The sequence below is a fragment of the Callorhinus ursinus genome, unplaced genomic scaffold (genome assembly GCF_003265705.2).
Source record: "Callorhinus ursinus isolate GAN/ISIS: 27379988/994484 unplaced genomic scaffold, GSC_fseal_2.0 scaffold1, whole genome shotgun sequence".
NCBI classification, from domain to species: Eukaryota; Metazoa; Chordata; class Mammalia; order Carnivora; family Otariidae; genus Callorhinus; species Callorhinus ursinus.
Genome location: NW_027397063.1, coordinates 69904345 through 69924155, shown reverse-complemented (window position 1 = coordinate 69924155; position 19811 = coordinate 69904345). Strand labels below are relative to the sequence as shown.

The 19811-nt window shown below is 44.0% G+C and overlaps 1 long non-coding RNA gene across 1 annotated transcript in view; it reads right to left on the bottom strand.

The window, feature by feature from the left end:
- Positions 1-762: 762 nt before the first annotated feature.
- LOC141373306 (uncharacterized) overlaps positions 763-19811 on the bottom strand; it is a 41900-nt gene continuing 22851 nt past the window's right edge. The window contains exon 5 of the long non-coding RNA XR_012379147.1: positions 763-903. This is a non-coding gene — a long non-coding RNA (uncharacterized lncRNA). The remainder of the gene's footprint in view (positions 904-19811) is intronic.

Below are 19811 nucleotides of genomic sequence, written 5' to 3'. Positions count from 1 at the left end.
TCAGCTGGTCACACACAACCCATACAACCTTGGACAAGATTATGTCACTGCAATCTGAAAGTGCTGATAAAAATAAGAACTACCTTCCTTAATCGATAGGGTGGAGGGAAAAAATGGCAATGCACATTATCACTGGCAAAGTACTGCACAAATAGAAATTGTCAGTGAAATGTTTTATTAAAAAAAAGAAAAGAGGGAAGGAAGGAAGGAAGGAATACATTCAGTGCAGATGTGCATATCTTAAAAAATACTAAATGCCTATCAAATTCTTTCTACCCCCTCTTGTCTCTATTCACGCTGGTATCCTGTTACCAGACAATGAATCAGTCAAGATGGTAATATTATTTTGTGCAGTATAAGCCAACATTACTTTGAAAAGAGAATAGAAATATTTTGATTTTTGTTACATAATCATTGATAAGATTTGAGAGACTGTTTTCTCTAAAAATTCCATTAACCAATTAAATTTATTAATTAATTTTAAAAAAGAGAGGGGATGTATTTTTCACGGGCACACACATTACAAAAAAATTTCCCAAAAAAGGAAAACCACATATGCATTGGAGGTTGTTGCTCTCACTCCTTTTTTTTTTTTTAATTTCAAGTTTTTATTTAAATTCTAGTTAGTTAACACAAATGACAAAATTGGTTTCAGGTGTAGAATTTAATGGTTCATCACTTACATATGACACCCAGTGCTCCTCACAACAAGTGGCCTCCTTAATGCCCATCCCCCACCCACCTCTCTCCATCACCCCTCAGGTTGTTGTCTATCTTTAAGATTTTTGCTCTCATTCTTGTTTTTATTAACCAAGTCCCTGAGTGGGTTTCCTGCAGTCTGATGCTTCAGAAAGCTTCCTCAGCCCAGTCACCAGTTGGGCTGGGAATTCTGATGTGAAAAGCCTGGAACGATCAAAGAGTGAAAGGTGTGTGAAGATAATTAGAATGTACAGAACAAACAGTAACATTTGTGTTCACTCAAGGCAGCAGGTGGTAAATTCCTCATGTGGACAAGGAACAGTGATTGTTTCATACAACGCACACACACACACACACACACATGAATATATTGACAATGATTTTCTTCCATGTGTCTGAAAAATACAATGCATACTTTTCCAATAAATAAGTATACGTTATTTAGAATACTGTCAACGAGAATATGGATTCCAGTAGCTTTCGAGTCATATTACTAAAGTATGTTCTTCAATCTTATGCCTATATCTCTTGGTCTCAGATTTGACAAAATAAAATATATAGGCATGTTGTGAGAAGAAGAAAGCAAGTGACCTTTATTGAGTATCCACTCTGTGCCAGGCGCTACATGATGCACTTTCTCCATACGCTATCTCATTACCTCCTTAATTCTTCCCCTGCCCCTCCACGCTCTCTCCTGTCTAGGTCTTTGGACACGGGACTCCCTATGCCCTGCATGTTTTTCTGGATCCCTGATGCTCCCTCAGTGACACTTGCCTCTCTCACTCCACTCTTCACCTGGATACATCTTCCCCTTCAAGATTCAGCTTGGACCCAAGCCTGCCCTTGGTTTTCCCGTTGCACATCTCCTCAGTCTCCAGAGCTCTCTCTGGCATGCATGATCACAGACTGTAACATTGATGGTGTCTGCTTTCCTCATTCCAGGGCAAGCTTCAAGAGGACAGGGGCCATGGCTTTTTCATGGTGACGAGCCCACTGCACAGAGAGGTTCTAACCACACAGACTGCCTGGGTGAAAGAACAAATGAATGGGTTTTTGAGTGAGCTAAGTATTATTAGCCCCCAATTTTCAGAGAAGAAAAATGAAGCTCAGAGAGGGTAAGTGGTCACCCTGTAGAGTAGATGTTTGATCCAGTAGGTCTAGGATTTGAACCACATTGTCTGACTTGTTCTCATAGTTGCTATCAACAAGAGTGGGAAAATCCTGAAGTCCTGCTGCCCATTCTCTCTGGCCTCCTTTGTTGGTCTATAGCAAGAAAGCACTACTGAAAAACAAAGGCCTCAAAGCATGTAAGGCCAACCCATGGTGCAGGGGCTAGAAATTAGCCTGGAGCCCAAGAGCATCCAGAACCTCTGCTAAGGACAGAGAGTTGAGGTAATGACACTCAACATGGATTTTCTGAGTGTCTGCTGTGTGTTTCACCCATGCTGTGAGCTATGGGGAGTTTGGAGATGGGCACCAGATACAGCCTGACGCTCAGGTGGCCTACCAGTTCTCCAAGGCTGCTGAAAAGACATTCACATATGGGTGAAACCCCCTCAAGTCAGAGGAGGCAGGCAAGTGGAAGAGAAAAGCCCCTGGCCGGAACCAGAAGGCCTGCCTCTGCCTTTCTTCCCCCATGACCTTTGGAGAGCCACTTATTTCCCTCCGAGAGTTTTAGTTTCCCACCTGCAAAATTCAGCAAATGGACTAGCCTCAGGGAAGTCAGCAGGCCATTGTGATTCCCAGGTTTGCTTTTGTCCTGCTTGTATGTTAGGGACTGAATTGTGGCCTCCCAACAATTCGTATGGTGAAGTCTTAATCCTTTGTATCTCAGAATGTGACCTTATTTGGAGATGGGGCCTTTGCAAAGAGAGAATCAAGTTAAAATGGAATCACTAGGGTGGGTTCTAATGCAACATGACTGGTGGCCATATTGAACAGACATGCATACAGGGAGAACGCCACATGACCTTGAAGACAACCACCTACAAGCCAAGGAGAAAGGCCTAGAATAGATCACTCCCTCGCAGCCCTCAAAAGAAGCAACTCTGCCAGGCCTGGTTGTTTGAGCCACCCCGTTTAGAACCCTTTGCGAATATGGCAGCCCTGGCAAACTCCTACACTGTTGTTGTTTGATTTGAATGTTTTGGGGTTTTCCACCATGTTCCTCATCATTCTCCATGTTCTTCTACCCAGCTGCTTGGCCCGTTTACTTTATCAACTGGTTCTCTAAGCATTTCAGTCGGTCTACCTTGGATGGGACAATCCCAAAGTTCTCTTTGCATGCTCACATTTCAAGACTATTCCCTGAAATCTTTCAAGACTAAGAAGCAAGGGTCACATTCTGCAAAAGTCTATTTCAGGACCTGGTAAACCAAACTGCACATGCCCAAGCTTGTGGTGTTTAATCAGTTCTCCTGGGGAAAAGGGAAGCCCTAATTTGTAGTATTTGCCAATTTCCCACCATGGCCAATTTCAAGCTTTCGACATGAACTCACTGAAAGTGGAGCTGAGAGGTGTGTGCCCTTGGCTCTGGGAGCTGGTGGGTGACTACAGCGGCTACTCCACAGCACTCCCAGCACTCCGCAGTCAAGGCCCAGAGTCCTTTGCACCCGATGACCTAATAATGCCTGAGCCCTTAAACCATCTGAGCTAAACATCAGGAACCAAGGTCCTCAACTCTCCTTTTCTTTTGAGTCACTGAATGATTTGAGATAAGTCTCTAGGCCTCAACAACTATCGTTTCTAAAATGAAAATGAATAAATTAGGGGCTTATGGTTTTGGTAGCTTGGCTCTGCACCGCTGGGGTGGGGAAGGGGGCAAGGAAACTAGGCCCCCACATGCCTCTTCAACCGAAGGCACTTTGCCTTTATATACTGTACATATTGGGGATCCAGGTCAGGTGTGTTTGGGGGATAAAAAGGAGGAAGTTTTACTGCTTAAGAAAAAAAAAAAGATGACTTGAGTTCTCTCCATTTGAAAGGTTTGCGCTCCTCCATGATTCTAGACCCAAACTCTCAGCCCAAGACGTTGAAAAAGAAGTCAAGAAAGGGGCAGTTGAGGGAAGAATAGCCAACAGGGTGACCAATTCCAAAGAATGAGGCACTGGGTGGGGACAGGCCAAAATCACTGGATGGGCCACAGTGATGCTATCTAGTTCTTGAGCAGGTTTCTTCCAGACTCTGACTATTTATGTGAAGGGAGGAATATTTTTACCTGCCCTTGGATGGCATCCAGGTCTGGGGTGGAAGGTGGCAGTTGTTTAACAGCCCACGGTAACACTGCACAGCAATTAGGGGAGGAAGTGAAGAAGGCTGCATCACCCAGGTGGAATTGAGGTCAAGAGAATACAATGCCTCAAGATTGAATTCAGTCTCCTGCCCCAACCAGATGTCCTCTACCGCCGCCTGGGGCATCTGGGAGAGCAGGGTGGCTTTCTTCGGAGGAAAGTCCTTCTTAAAGCTCCGGCCTGGCATAGATACAGGTGTGCTAGAACAGGTCAGGAGCAAGACAATGCCCTCCTCCCTGTGCTTGGGGACTTCATGTCTTGTGGCAATGCAGAGGGAAGTTTGAGCGGGGCAATCCTGGGTCAGGGGAACCAGGGAGCCAATTACCGGGATTGTCCAGGGGACGGATCATACACATCTGCCTCAGTCAGAAACAGTGACAAGAATGGAGTTTGTTCTCAGGGGCCCAGGCACTTCATAGGGAGTTTACCTTCTTATTCAGACTTTGAATGAACTGTCATTGACAGTTCTAGCCTCATTACTGTCCCCCTGGGGTGGCCTCTGGGCTCGGCAGTTCTTCTCAGGGAAAGACAGCCTTTTCTTTCTTATTTCTCTCATGCTGTCTTTATACTCGGGCAAGGAACAGGGCTGAGTCAACATCAACCCAAAAAGCTTGGGCCACAGAATCGAAGACACAGCTTCCATGTGGGCCTAATATTCATGTCAAGAAACAGAACCATTGAGAGAATTTGGATTAATTTTTAAAAGCAGCACAGTTGTCTCTCTCCCCATGCTTGGTGGGAAAGTTTGGGGAGGTGATGAAGGATTCCAATGCAGTCAAAGGGTTTTAGGGCTGGAAAGGGGGCTAGAGATTACATTTGGCTTAAGGAAATTGTGTTGGCTTCACCTTTAAAACACATGTCCGGAATCTAATCACTTCTCACTGCCTGCAGCTATCCCTCTGGTGGGGGCCATCACCTTCTACCTGGTCTCCTTGCTTCTTCCCTTGAGCTTCCCAGTATATTCGAAACTCGAAAGTGAGAACAACCCTTTTGAAGTGTGCATCCAACCATTTCACCCCTCTGTTGAAATCCCAGCCTTGGTGTCCATTTCTCTCAGAGAGAAATCCCAATCCTCAAAGCAGCCTAGAAGACCCTGCAGGACCTGGCTCTGACCTTGTCTCCTCTAACACTTCCCAGGCCCCACGGATCACCATGGCTGGTCTCCTGGCTATTCCTAGAGTGATTCGCTTGCTCTCCCCTGGCATGCTATTCCCACCTAGAGAACACAGGAACGGGGCTGGCGGGGTTGGGGAGGGGGCGGAAGGGGAGGGAGAAGCAGACTCCACATTCAGCAGGGAGCCCGATGTGGGGCTCGATCCCAGGACCCCAAGATCATGACCCGAGCCAAAGGTATATGCTCAACCAACTGAGCCACCCAGGAGCCCCTCAATAAGACCTTCCTTGACCAGTGATATGGCAGCCTGCAAGTCCTTCCCCACTGCCCCAAACCTGGGACTTTTACTCCCCTTCCGCTACTCTACTTCGTCCCACTTTAGACTTAACACCTTCTAACACAAAAGACACTCTTCATGTTTCTTGCATTGTTTAATACTTGTTTCTGCCTGCTAAGACATAAGCTCTACAAAGGCAGAGACCTTTCTCTCTGTGTTTGAAGTATGCCTGCCTCGTGGCGAACCTGGCTGAATTAAAGAGGATTTCCTTAACTCTTTTTTTTTCTAAACATTTTATTTTGAAGTAATTTCAAATGTACATAAGCGTTCCAAAAACAGTACAGAGGATTCAAACATACCCTTCATGGAGACAGGTCACATTTCACCATCATGTTTCCTTTAAGAATGTTTAATGATATCACTCTTAGCATTAATAATGATAATGGTACCAAAATTCATATGTGGAAATCATTACCCCCAAGGTGATGGTCTTGGGAGGTGGGGCCTTCAGGAAGTGGTTAAGTCATGAGGGAGAAGCTCCCATGAATGGGCTTAGTGCCCTTACAAAGGAGGCTACAGGGAGATCCCTTGGTCTTCCACCATGTGAGGATACAGCGAGAAGGCGTCAGCTGCGAACCAGAAGGTGAGCTCTCAGAGGAACTCGACCATGCTGCTGCTTTGATCTTGGACTTCCCAACTGCCAGGACTGTGAGAAATAGAATTTTCTTCTTATAACCTCTCCAGTCTGTGGTATTTTGTTATAGCAGCTTGAACAGAGTAAAACACACGTGTAGAATTCTCTAGGTCAAAAGGCTTTTTTTTTTTTTTTAATGCTTTAGCTTACTGGCCACTCTGTACATCTCCAAGATACTGGAGCTAAGTAGCTAAGTAGCTAAGAGATCAGGCTCTGCGGTCAGAGAACCTGTTTGAGGAGCTGTGTGGCCTTGGGTAAGCTGGGTAACCTCTCTGAGCTTCAGTTTCCTGATCTGTAAATGAGGATGTCGAGAAGGGTGAGGCTCATCAGATTCAGGTGAGAGCATCCTCAAGGTCACAGCGTTGGCAAGGGCAAGAGCAGAGCTGGAAGGTGAGCTGTTTTCTAACCCGTATCCTCTGCCCCAGTGGGCACCATGGCTTCTGCCCAGTGCTGCCTGGGTGCAGCCCATCTTGCTCTCCTCTGCTCTTATTGTGTTGGCTCCCCGGGTCAAGAGTGACTCTCCGACAAAGTGAAGATAGCAACTGCCTCCTCCAGACTGGGGTGCTCCCCGGACAACTGAGAACAATGCCCCAATGTGGGCCTGAGTCATTGCATTCTTGTCCCCTCCACCGCACGTGCTGCCTTCACTCAGTCCCTCTGCCCTGTGCCCGTGGTGCCCGGGTGGGGGTTGGGCTGCCAGCCTGGCGCTGACCACAAGGTCCTCAGGCGCCCTCCAGTCTGGTGACTGAGATGCCATCTGGCACCCACCACAGCTGCAAGGCCTATGGTCTGGCCCCAGGAAGCAGGAGGACCGGAGCATGGTGGAAGTCTGGAGAAGACCTCCTGCTTCTGGTCCAGCCTCTGTCGCTTCCTCGAGGGGACACAGCCAAGGTCATTGTCATCTCCAGGCCTCAGCTCCCTTGGCTGTAAAATCAAGAGAATAAATCGTTCTGAGACTGATCATGGTTTCTTGATCCTGAACTGTCTCAACCCATGATGCCTATGTATTCAAGGAAGAAGTTTCAGGCTTGATCCCCAAACAGGAACCCTGCCAGGCATGGGGATGAATCCATAGAGATAAAGGAGGATCAAGAAATACCATAAAGAGAGGGATCTGATGCAAAAGCTACTGTTAGGATTAAGTGAGTTAATATGGATAAAGCATGTCATCAAGGGTCAAAAAATATTTGTGATGACAGTGGTGAGAAGAACATCTGCCCCTGAGTCTCCCTCTGTGCCTGCCACCCCACCCTAAGCCAGCCTCCCATGCTCTTGCTTCTGAAATTCGGCAGTGGTCTCCAGTGTGATCTTCTGGTCACCAGTGCCTCCCTCTCCAACCCAATCTGCCCACTGCTGTTAGAGGGATTTTCCTAAAACACCGTTGTGCCATGAATCTCTCTCCTGCTCAAAACCCTTCAGTGACCCTGGCAGCCTCCTGAGTTAGGTTCAAATGACTCCCCCTATAATCAAGCCCCTCAACAAAGCCCCAGCCTATCTTTCCAACCACCCCTCCTACCCATCTATCCAGGACTTCGGTAAACCTACAGCCCTCCAGACATGTGCAAGCTGCCCATCCCTTGCTTAGAGTGTTAAGATGGTATAGTAGCTAAGAGATCAGGCTCTGTGGTCAGAGAACCTAAGTTGGAGTAGCTGTGTGGCCTTGGGTTAAGTTGTGTAACCTCTCTGAGCTTCAGTTTCCTGATCCATAAATGAGGATGTTATAATGGCATCTCTTGTAGGGATGGTCCTAAAAGAAGTATGGAAAGCAATTGATGTACAGCAGACATTCAATCGATGTCTCTTATTATTTTATCCTTTGCACTGAACATGTCTTCTCTATGCCATGTCCCTTGTCTGCTACTGTCTGCCTGCCTGCCTGCCTGCCTGATGAAACCCTCCTCACTCCTCTCCCTCACACACCTGAGCCACCCCCTTCTTGCCCTTCATGAGGTAACAACTTGATTAGGCTTAGTTTTCCTCCCTGTGAAGTCCTTAAGGGCCGGGAATAACCTGTCCCTCGGAAGTCTCTGGATCTCAGAAGTTAGTGCCCGGCACCCAGCAGCTCTCAATAAGGATGTGTTGGAGGACAGAATGCAGGAATGTGATCAGGGAAGGCTCAGTGATGACTGAAGGCACGAACAAGTGCTGTGTGGGGCAGCTAGCACCCTGAGGTGTTGGGGCCATGATGCAACTTCCCAAACTGGGGACACAGGCAGGCTGAGCATGGGCTCTGAGTTAGGAATGGTCCCCTTTGATCACTGTCCCAGGGGTAAAGCTGCTCGAGAGTCCAGATCCAAGTGGCCTTCTCTGCCCAGGGCCCTGTTGTGGCAGAGCAGGTGTGAGGTGTGATGGATGAGCCCTGGAAGAGGCAGCGTGGCGGCTGGCAGAGACCAGGGCTCTACTCTAGCTCATCTCCAACTGGCTAAGGCACCTGGGAGGAATCACCTCTCCTGGGCTCTTAAGGAGAAATTTGGGCTAGATCATGGTTCCTAATGTTCATCCCCCAAAGCAGCAAAATCGGGGTCGCTGAGAGTTTGTTAGGAATACCGAACAGCAGCCTCACCCCAAAATTCTGAAGCAGCAACCCTGGGGAGGGACCCAGACATTTGTGTTTTATCCAGGCCCCTAGGAGATCTGAGGTTCACTCAGGTTTGAGAAACACTGGGTTAGACCAGTGGGGGCATTCAAGGCTATTACGTACTTTTTCTTTGTAATTGCATGGGCCCTGTTTTCGTTTTGTTTGTTTGTTTTGTTTTTTCCTAATGAAATCTGAGGCAGATGCCCAATATGTAAAGTGGACTAGGGCAGAGTATCCCTCTGGTTGACTCTCTGACTCTTCCCCGACTCTGACTCTCCCTCATCATGCACACTGGTCTAGCAGGCCTCCAGCCAGCTAAAGAGTACAGAATTGAGGGTCTGTCAAGCCCAATGCTGCCAGTGGGCTGTGCCTCCCAAGAAGGCACCCCCTGTTGGCTCCCTGCTGACTGCCCCCAGTAGACACCGCTGTGTATCCAGAGGGCTGACGTGGAGTGGGGTCCCAGGCCTTAGGGTGGGTGGCACTGAGGCGTGGGGGATCCCTGGCCAGGGGGGGCGGCTGAGGCTCAGTGGTGCTGACCAGGTAGGCATCTCTCCCGAGGCTGCCCAGCCAGCTGCTGAGCCCCATTTGATCATGTGAGGTGGGAGCTACCCTGCATCTCGGGAAGGTGGAAGTCATACTTCATTTTCATACTGGCCGCTTTTGGAGACAATATGGCACCACTCAGATTTTTAGATCTTCCCTTTCATGAAGCTCAGCAGATCATGTGAAGCAGTCAAGAGGCCCACAGACATATTCATCATTCTATGATGGTTTCTGCACTTTCTGCTTCTCCCCTCCAGTTATGTGGATAGATGAGTCACTTGAATTTCTTTATTTCATTTTCTGAGGTAAAGAAGATAGTGGGGGGTGGGTGTTGGGGAAGCCCGTGATTAGAGAACTTCACCGAAGAGGCCGCACTGGTGGACAAGCAGAAGGGAGAATGCTTTGAGGACTCCTATAAAGGGTAGATGATGGCTGGGACATTCTGCAAGGGCAAAGAACCAGACAGAGGCCAGAGATTACTCCCCTGATGTAAGGTAGCATCGGAGGATGCATACTTTGCCAACAGGAAAGAGCATGTCAGCAGCAGGGGGTGGGGAATGGGGGTGTGCAGTGGACGTGGAGAGGAGAAAGGTAGGTGTTGGGGCTCCCCAGTTGATGTGAAAGTGGCCATCTTCCTGATTCCATCCCAGGATATATGTGCCTGGTGCAGCTGGGCAGAAGGAAATCTCTGTGGTCTGAGGCACTGTCATTACAGTTATGTAATGGTGTGATTCTCAAAAGGAGAGAAAGTACCATGCTGTGGGCAGCCACTGTAAGGAGACCTCTTCTCTTGGTCCCGGCACTATAGAGCGGGACCCATATTCCTTCACATCACCATGCTTTGGTTTCCACTTCTGGAATGATTATATTATCAACTCACTTCTGAAAAAGCACATAAAGCAGGCATGATCACGTTAGCACCTCCCATTTGTCCAACGTTACTAGATACAACATATTTCATATCCATGATCTCATCTGGTCCTCCAATCAATTCCTTGTGAAGAAACCCAAGACTTGGGGAGGTTGCATGTCTTCCTGAGATCACACAGTTTGTCAATGGTGGCCCTGCTTTACTGATCCCCAGTTCCTGGTTTTCTCCTAAGGCCTACTGCTTCCCTGTCTGTGAAATACAAAGACCTTTCAAGAGAAAGATGACTCCTAGTTGTACCATTATTGTTTCTTGTAGCTCCAAATGCTTGCAACCTTCACAAACTGTATTACATTTCCCATTCCTGGAACTCAGCGTTTTCCCTCTGTAAAGACTGGCTCCATGCTTCCCTGGAACAAGCTGGCTGGAGACTTGGCTGTGACTTTTGCCCTATTTACCCCTGAGCCCAGACAGAATTCCCTAGGATTCCATGGGGCTCGTTGCATTTTCTAGTTCTCAATGAGAGTCAGTGGGAAACATTACTTTCCTGTAAACTCCATAAGTTCAAAGGCTATTTAAATACCAAGACTGTATGATTTTATAACCTAGGAGGGATTAAACAAAGGTGTTTCCTGGGGTGGGGGGCTTATTGCACATGGTCACAAATCACTGAGTTAAGATGAGAAGTGTGCAGGCTCAAGAACTGGGCAGCTCTGGAGCTGGGGGCCTCTTCCCACCTGCTCACGTGGTGGCAGGCCCCTCACCTGTCTCTGAATTCCCTTTTCACCACATTTCTGAAATAGGGATGGTAACAGCTGTCTATGAAATGCTTTGTGTCCAGGCAGCAGGCGTTGTACTGTGGCCAAGTATTATGGAACAGATGCGCTTTGTCTGAACCCATCTCCCAAGGCATTCAAGTGTCGAATATTTGGAGGAACACAAAATGCCATTGCTGGAAGGGTATTTTAGCGGTGATCTAGCCAAACCCTTATGCTCTCTACACCACTCTCAAGGAAGGATGGTCCAACCTCTGCTTGAATGCTTCCTATGGCAGCAAGCTCACTATTCCATTTCTCTGTTGTCCATCTCTGTTAAGAGGATGACTAGAAAGTTGGTTGCTTTTAATTTCACTCCTTGCCTCTAGTCCTGTCCTCTAGGATATCCCAAATGAAATCTAGTTTCTACCTCCATTTCCACACTTTTCATATACATGATGTACTTGAGGATGGCTTCAGTGGCCCATCCTTCAAGAGCCCATTGTTGCCGTGTGGACGCCATGTTCAGGGGCGGTGGAAAAGGTGACATTGAGATGTTGGGCTCTGCCTTTGTCTCTTCCAGCCTTTGAGGACCAGGAACGAGGCCCTCCCTCATATCTATGACTCACATCTATGACTCCACTGGGTGCATGGCAGCCAGTCCATTTTACTATGCAGCTTATCAGTCAGAGAGCTATTTCTTGCTCCTCCACATAAAGACACAGTCAAACGTTAATAAGAAAATTTAAAAAGGAAGGATGGATTCATTGAGTGGAGGATGAAATACTTCTATGATGTTTCTGCACTGAGGTGGAAAAGAAAGGCACTTGCTCTGTTGTGCACACCTGTGGCCCTTAGAAGGGATATTTATCACAGATGGACTGGGCTTCTGTTTATTCATCTAGGGATTAAAAGCCACTAGTCCCTCCCTGCCACGCACAATCCTCAAGACTGCAGGCTTACACCGAACAGTATTTCAAAAAAACACTGAAAAGGAGACGATTTATTCTATGTCCATGGCAAAGAGTTTCTGATAGCTCAAATGTCTGACATTCTAAGATTCATTTTATGTTTCAAGAACAGAGTGGGAAAAGATTAAAGGATTTGAGTCTAAAAGCCTGGGTTTGGGTATGGGCTGTGTCACTGATTGGTTATGTGATTATTGGGCAAGTCATGTCACCCTATGAGTCTCAGCTTTCTAATCAGTAAAATGGAGAAAGAAAAATTCCTACACTGTGGGGAAGGGTGTGCATGTGTGTGTGTGTGTGTGTGTGTGTGTGTGCGTGCACATATTATTTTCAGGATTAAATGAGCTAAAGTTTCTTCTGTAAACTTCATTAACTATTGTCACCTTTAGAATGGTCTGCCCAATAAGTCCTTTTCCAGTTGTCCAAGATATCAAGTGCTACTTTGTAAGATGACAGTTTTTTACTGCACTCAGTTGTTTGGAAAGTTGGATTACGTAAATACAAGTTTGAGTCTTTATCATCCAGTCCATATATGTTAGAGAATATAGCATAACTCTTAAGTTCTTCTACAAATGTTGGGAAATGGAACTCTTGTCTTCCACTTTGATATCTTTGTCATGTATTATAGACTCACACTCGTATATCTTTATAGTTTGTATGTCAGGTCACTAGGAGAATGTCAAGTTACAGTCTAAAGGAATCGTACCCAACCTAGGACTTTTGTTTGTTTGTTTTCCACCCATGCATTTATTCTTCCATTCATCCATTAATTCATTCATCCCGTGACCGTTTTTACTATGTCTCTGCTATGTGCTGTGAAGGATCCAATGTGATCCCTTGGCCAAAGAGCTCACTGTATATCTGGGGATATGAGAGGTAGGCACACATGACAGCACTATATGGCAGGGTGAAGTAAGTCCTACATAATATTTGCAAAAAAGTTGCTGTGGAAACTTGAAGAAGAAGCGACTAATTCCATCTCCCCACAAGAAGGAAGAGGGGGAGGGTTTCGTGTTAGCTTTACCTGTTCGAACGAGTCAAATGCAATTAAAGCACACATACAGTGAAGGAGTGTGGGGATCTGGAGTCCTCATGGACTTGGTTCCTGGCTCCCTCACTTCCCAGCTGTGTGGCTTTGAGCAGTTCTGTCTCTGAGCTTTCTCATAATAGTATCCATCTCCTGGAATTGTTGTGAAGGTTAAATGAGATAATACATTGTCCAGCATGTAGTAAGAGGTCAAGAAATGTTAGTTGATATTGTTATTATTTCACACAGGAGATGGAGGATGAGATGAGCCTCTGTGGAGGTGTAAAATTTTCAAAGATAATAATGGAAAACAAGGTGTTCCAAACAGAGGGAACAGTCAGAGCAAAGGCCTGGGGGAAGAAAGTTTTCAGAGAAAGATGTCCATCGTATGTACCATGCAGTGAGGGGGCAATCATAGCAATGGGTGATGGCTGGAGTAGATGGCCAATCTTGGAAGCCTAAAGAAGGCTAAAGAATATGATCTTGGTAGATAAGGGGTTTCCAATGAGGTGTGCATGCTTCCAGGAGAGTGTGCATATCATACTGAAATCTTCATTTATATTTACTTTTATTTACATAAAAGAAGTTTAAAAGTCCTATTACGTCCTATATAGATTGATTATGGGACCCTTATTGGATCTCCACGTCCAATGACATCACATCACATCTCCGACTAAGCTCATTCTGAGGGGTGGATGGGGATTCTATGTCCTAGAGAGCTCAGGAGGTATTCCTACTGATGTTTTCATGTACCTGGTTTCTTAAATTTATGGATTCCTTACACCTAGATTTAACTAAATAAACCCTGACAAAATGGACAACTGGTTTTCAAAAATTCCTGCAAAGAACCGAACAAACAACAAGAAAATGGGACAGCCAACTTTTCTCCCGTCCCTGGCTTTCCACTGGCCACATTTCAGGGGTTAAAGCCAATGGTGACCTCATCAGATACAGCAAGCAGTAGGCCAAAAAAAAATAAATAATAATAAATTAATTAATTAATTTAAAATTCTCAGGAAAAGTACTTGAAATATGGGTTCACATTCACTGTTATTAATGATGAACTCTGCCTGGAGTGTTGACTGTGTCTTGTGATGGTAGGAAAGATGGTAGGACGTTATGAAGATTAGCATACATTGTATTCTTTATTTTATATTTATCTCTTCTTTCATAATTTCTGTCTGGCTTTTTTATAATGTGCATAATATATTGGCATGGTTTTGCACACATGCACACACATATTATAAATCCATTTGGGTACACAGCCAAATCTTTTTTACCAGTGGGCTTAAAAAAGTTTGGTGGCTTGCTGATTGTGGCCATAGGAAACCATTATTGGAGGCTCTTGAGTAGTGGAAAGTATGATCCAAGATGTGTTCGGGGTGATAAACTCCACCGCATTTTCTCAAGGAAAAAAAAGTGTTACACAAGGAATACAGGGAGGTGGAGTCTGAAGAAAGTCATTAAACAACTTGGTTCTTCCTCTTCCAAACATGTTGTTCTCTTTTCCCTGCTAAGGTAAACCATGGACTGCCTCAAACCAGCAAGAGCTATGTAGGACATGTTCCCTGCACAGGAAGACTGCCTAGACCATCCATCATCTAATTTCCACTCCTCCATAGTTCTTGCTTTACGAAAAGCCAATCCTAAGCCAGTCTTCAGCTGTGACTCACAAGTTGAGGTGACTGAGCTTGTCATGGAGGTTCCAGGCTTTCCTACCTGAAGGAGGCAGAATTCCAGAACCCTCAGAGGCACGAGCTCTGGAGTTAGACAACCCATGTCTAGCTCTGCTTGTCACTCCTGGACTCACCTTAGCTCACCTTTCTTTATGCCAGCTTCCTCATCTGTGAAGTGGGGATAACCACTGTACCTGTGCAGTGGTTTGAGGAGTAAATAAGATAATGAGTTTAAAAAACAATACAAACCCTGGCATAGAATAAATTCCCAAGGAATGTGAGTTCTTCTCACTACAAAGGAATGAATCGGAGCATGACCTGAAGGGCCCCGGGAAGAAACAGGGAAGAAGGCTTCCAGGAATACAGATCCTTTAATCTCCTTAAAGCAATATCCAAACAAAAGTATAAATCTCTATGGAAGCCGGCAAGCTCAGGGATGCCAGTTAGGCGAGGGCTGAGATGGTTGCCTCTGAGTCAACCTCTCTCCTTGACTCATCTGTCACTTCTGTCATCTCTGGCTATTGCCACAGTTTCTTGTGAGGAATTATGAAATAAATGGCCTGAGCAGTAATGCTTGGGTGAATAGGTGAACCCCGGGCGTGTGGCCAACCCTCCATGCACTTTAAACATCCTTAGGTTTAGTTGACACTATGCGATTTAATTTCCTTAGAGAAAAGAAAGGCTAATAATCATGTTCAGGAGGACTTACGGACGCAAAGAGAACATTCTGAGGCCTTACAGGGTGGGATCTACGGGAAGAAAAACGATGGGGTGGGTGGTGGGACCAAAGCCCACTCCTTTGTAGGCACGCCCTTTTGTTTCCAGATCTAAGAGCCAGGAGACAAGGACAGGTAATTGTGGGAATAATTTAGTTACCACGCCAATAACTTTGCTTCTTTGTACTGGGTCAGAATTCCTAAAGTGCTGTCATATGTGATGACATCAATGAGGGTGATGATAAGAATAAATTCTTTTACTTGGCCCTTTATCACCTCCTTTCTCTTTCAATCCCCCAGCAGTTCCTGCAGAAGTATTAGGATCCTTGTTTTACATGTGACAAAACTGAGCCCCAGAGACTTTGAGGAACATGATCATAATCGCACCGCTCTGAAGTAGTAGAGTCAGGTGAAAACCCAGGGCTTTAGGCTGAAAGCAGAGTCTTCTTTCTCCTCTACCGCTGCTACCTCCCCATTTGGTTCACATGATCTTCATAAAATAGACCAGACCCCTTTGGTCTGGGGGGAACTTTGCCATTCCGTTGGACATTTTGTCTCACGGGCAGACCTGACCATTACATTAATGTCACTTTGTCAATTCCTCTGTGACAGTGTGCATTATGCCACATAGTGATGATCTTCTTATGAGCATCTCTCCCATAGGACTGTGATCTCCTAAAGAACTGGGATGCCACCTAACTCCTTCTTCTGTGTGTGCCCAGAACCTAGCTCAGAACCTGAAATGTGGTAGCTGCTTATTGGTTGGATGATGACAAATGAATGCCTCCAAACTGAATATCCTCCTCACTCCTTTCTGCCTCTTTTATTCCTGTCTGTCCTTCTTGCCTGAGCTTAGGGCTCATGATGTTATCCGTCGCTTTTGAACCTCTATGGAATCATAGACTCTCAGCTATATTCTTCGAGCATATGTATCTTATCTCTTCAGCCTAGAGAGTTCTTGAGGGTTAAGATTACATCTGAGTGTCCAATAGGTCCCTTATGGGATCTAGGCCAGTTCAAGGTGGAGTGGGTGTATGATAAGTGTCCATGCCCACATTCACACGGATGCCTGCACTTTGGTAAGAGCTGGTGGGACAGGTTGGTGGCTGAGCCCAAGGTGCCTTGGCAGAGACCTAATTGGTAAGAGATAGAAAAAGCAGATGGCCAGGAGCCCAGTCTTTACCTGGCTTATCAGTATGCTTCTTTCGCAATTGCTGAAACTGTGTCTCATGGACACTTTTGCAGATGGGGAATTCCTTGAAGCCAGACAATAGATCACTGAAGTGATCAAGCTTCAGGGCAAAAAGTTATCACTGCAACTTATTTGTGTAAAGAAGATGTGTGAACCAGACGTTCATTGTCAGGAAGGAGCAAATATAAGGGACTCTGTGAACCAGTTGGATATGAACAGAAACCAACCAGGAAACTGGGACACTGAGTTAGTTAATTAGTGAGTTGGTAAACTTGTTAGTTTGCTTAAATGAGAGAGGAAGACTGTGTTTATAAATAAATTAAAGGAGGGTAACAACCAACAATTTCATCAAGTTCCTATCTCTTTTCACCCAACAATTCCACTATTGGAGATTTATTTTAAGAAAATACTCCAAGACTAGGAAAAGGGACGGCAAAAAAGTGGCCAAAGAGGTATTATTGATAATAGAAGTGAACTGAAAATAATGTAAATTTCCCATAATAATTTTGGAATGCTGATATAAATGACAATATATTCACTAAAGTCATATTTTTTGAAGCCATTCAAGTAGGTCATTCGAAAGACCACATTGGAACGGTTCATTGTGTGATGCTTATGGAAAAGATTAGAACACAAAATTATATTTGTGTTGCATGTCCAACTCTGTGAAAAAATATGCTTTTTTGGAAAAGAAAGAAAAGAATGAAAATAGATGATTTTAAAGATAGTAAGCTCGTGGGTGGCTTTTTATTTCCATAATCATGGTATTATGTTTTTGTATAATATAAAAAAATTTATGTTAATCAGATGCTTAGAAGAAAAAATACCTTAACAAAAGGTGTGTTGCACCCAGCAGTCATGTCAAAGTAAAACATTAGACATGCTCCATTTCATACCCTTGTCTTCAAACACAGGTCCAGTTTAGATTTCTTTCACTGGTAACAGGTTTGAAATTACATACTTGAAAATCAGAAAGACTCGGAACACATAGCTGTAGATATGAATATGGAGATGGAGATGGATACGGATATGGATATAGATATAATTTTCCCTTGAAAGATAGACCTCATGAGCCCTCTCATGTATCACATGTCTCATGCACAATGACGCATGTGCGGGGAGTGGAAAGATTATGATGTGCACATTTAATGCCCTTCAAAATGAATGAGAGCTTAAAAATCAGGAAGACCATGTTTAAGGAACCCAAGTGGGGAAAAGTTCTGGTCTTGTTTTCAAATGTTTGCCAGACACCCAGTCACCACCTGTCTTTCCCAGGTAGGTCTTGTCGATCAGTTCTGGGAGTTAGCCCTGCCGAACATTGTAGCAACTGGAAGACCCAGACTTACTTGAGCTCACAGACTAGTAAGTATCAAAGTCAACAGTAAAAAGCAAAGCATCATGATAAAACCAAAAACACTCCTTCCCCATCCTTAAAGACCGGGATGTGTGTCTTTCAGAAATCCTATTTTTTTAGCTCTCAGAAAGAAAGTCTAGGTCTTTCCACCAGATTAGCTCATTTGACCACTTGCCTCAGATAGTAGCAACTGGAATTGTTAATAAAATTATTGAAGCAACACACAAATTAAAAATGAACCTGTGAGTTTTACATACTACTTTTTAGCATTTTTATGGATCATATATTATACAGTATCAATATCATAGAAAGTAATTACACATCTCTATTCCCTACATTACAATTTTCACAGACACTCAAAGTTCTAGTGCCTGCAGTATTTCCTAAGTTTTCTCCAGTATTTTTTTAATGCTGGAATATTATAGCAAAAAATGAATATAGCAGTATATTTCTCCATTTATTGCGATTTTTCTTTAACGGAAACCATACCTTGATCTATCATAGCCAGAAAATGCATTCTATAGTTAGTTTTGGGATTATTTATGTATAAATCCTCTCTCTCCTAATTTTTTCTTCTGATTTTACTACATTTTATTGGAATATAGCTTATATTGCATATTGACACAGTGGTTTTCAATTTAGAAAAGGCATTTTCTTTAAATAAATATACCTTTAAAAGTGAAAAAGTCAAGCTTTGATCTGTTCTGTTGTAATAGTTTGCTAACAATATTAACAGCAAACAATAATTCATACCAAATAACAGGGGGTAGGGTAAATTCAAAATTAATTTTATTTTTCCTCCAAAATTAATTTTTTTATATATGTCTGAAGAAGACATACAAATGGCAATCTTTTAAATAAAAGCCAAAAGCTGAAAATTGCTCTCTTAGTTTTTTACTTAAATCAAAACTTGTTCTTTTTCATAAGAGATATAAAACCAATGAAATTAATTTTGACATCCTTTTTTTTCCTATCTAGTATAGTTCAATGACATCAATAATCATTGTCCAATATGCCTTGGAGCAATCTAGTTGTACTGGGCAATATTTGCTTTTTAAAATTTTATATATTTTTGTGGCACTTTATTACCCATTTATTTTTTTAAAGATTTTATTTATTTATTTGACAGAGAGACACAGTGAGAGAGGGAACACATGCAGAGGGAGTGGGAGAGGGAGAAGCAGGTGTCCCGCGGGGCAGGGTGCCCCATGCAGGGCTGGATCCCAGGACCCTGGGATCATGACCTGAGCTGAAGGCAGCCGCTTAACCGACTGAGCCACTCAGGTGCCCCTTAGCCATTTAGTTAATAGTCTCATTTTGAAACTGCCACCCTAAATAATCAAAATTCATTCTGTTACTTTTTATCTGTGTCCATGTTTGGGACATTCCAATACTTCATTCCAAATAATTTCTTCTAGAACCAGAGATTTTCCTGAAAAGATTGCTCCATTTGCCCCACGAAAAGCATTATTATGTTTGGCTAAGTATTGACTAAATAATATTCTCAAAACTTCATACTAACATTCAAGCATTTGTTTTGTCTTTGTCGTATCTTATCAATTGTTTTTCCAGCTTTTCCTTGCAGTTCACATAATCATATAAAGGCATTTCAATGTGCAAGTCAATTTGTTCACTTTCATTATTTCTTTCTTAAAGAATTAGGCAAATCACCTCTTTATTTCTCATTCTCTTCAACCTTTCTTATTTTCTTAGATCTTCCCGTGCCTTTTCTATTTCTATTATCACCTGGATTTATTTTCATTTTCATTTTCAATGATCTAAAACTGTGCTGTCCAATGTAATAGCCACTGGTCACATGTGGATATTTAAATTTAAGTCGATTAAATTGTAATAAAAATAAAATTAATGTTAAAATTCTTCAGTTGTACTAGCCATATTTCCCTTGCTCTGTAGCCACATGTGTCCAGTGTCCACCATTTTGGTAGCATGCAAGGAACATTTCAATCATAGCAAGAAGTTCTACTGGACAACACTGATATAAAGAATTCTAAAACTGTTGAATCACAGACCTGTACCTCTGAAACAAATAATACCTTATA